The following is a 1,264-nucleotide window of genomic DNA, read 5'->3' as shown; positions in this document are numbered from 1 at the left end:
TTCAACTTGTATGCTGAGCAAATAATTCAAGATGATGGACCAAATGAAGAAGAATGTGGCATCAGGACAGGAGGAAAAATCATCATCATCAACAATGACAACATGCTTTAGGTAGATGACACAAACTTGTTTGCTCAAAGTGAAGAGGACTTAAAACACTTGCTGCAGAAGATCAAAGACTACAGTCTCTAACAATAGTAGTGTCACTGATAAAAGTCCAACTTCTAAAGAAAGATTAACAATTCACAAGCAGGTAGAGATAAGAGCAGAGTAAAATGCACAGTTGTTACGTCCTTTAATCAGTGACTAGGACTCATTGAGATCCCATTAAGAACACTTCTGAACCCTGCTCTATCCTGCACTATTCTCGCCCTCTCCTGATATATCTGAGCCCATTGTCACAGTCACAGTATCAATACACCTTGTCTAGGGTCTTCCTCTCTTACCCTAACCCTCCACCTTTTCCAGCATGATGAATCATGATCATGGAGGTTAAAAAAATTTACTAAGGTCCTATTAATTATCTGAGACTAACTGCTACTTAAACTATGCAGCTTTTGCATTCTTTGGTTTCTATAATGGACAGTTTAAAACATTAATAAAAGAAATACCATTCTCATACATGAATAAAAGAAAGTCATGTGAAAATTCTCTTATTTTCATTTGACTTACCTTACTTCATTTGGGATTTTATATCTAAATTATGTGCACTAGATCTTAGGAATTTTCCTTTTTTGTTTCCTAGAAAAAGTGCTGTAAAAGTAAAATAATGGCCATATGTAAGTGTCCATTCACAGCCATGAAGTAAAAAATAAAATTAAAAAAATAATGTTAAGGTTAATTGCAGGTTATTATTTTAATTTTATAAAAATTTTTACTTAAATTATGTGTTATGAAAGTTCATCAAGATAAAACTAGAAAATAAGTGTAAATTTCATGCTATCTTTCATGTAACAAACTACAGAAATTGGTTATGTTTGTATTTGCTTTCTCCTATATAAACACTGGTAAGATGCTTCAGGAAAGCAATGAAACGGATATTTGATATGAAGTTGGAGGAAGAGGGAAGAGCTGGATGAGGAACAGAGTTTTATTTTATTTCAAATTCCCACTTAGGTGATGGAGGCAGAAGTTCAAGCTGCTTTGAAGGAAATAGCAAAAAATAAGGCCCCCGGAATAGATGGTATACCAATTGACATATTTCAGCTAACAGATGCTGCCATGGATGTGCTCACCAAGTTGTGCCAAGAAATCTGGAGAACAA

Source organism: Elephantulus edwardii, unplaced genomic scaffold (genome assembly GCF_000299155.1).
Source record: "Elephantulus edwardii isolate Elephantulus edwardi_28Jun2011 unplaced genomic scaffold, EleEdw1.0 scaffold00248, whole genome shotgun sequence".
NCBI lineage: Eukaryota > Metazoa > Chordata > Mammalia > Macroscelidea > Macroscelididae > Elephantulus > Elephantulus edwardii.
This window is presented reverse-complemented; position numbering follows the sequence as displayed.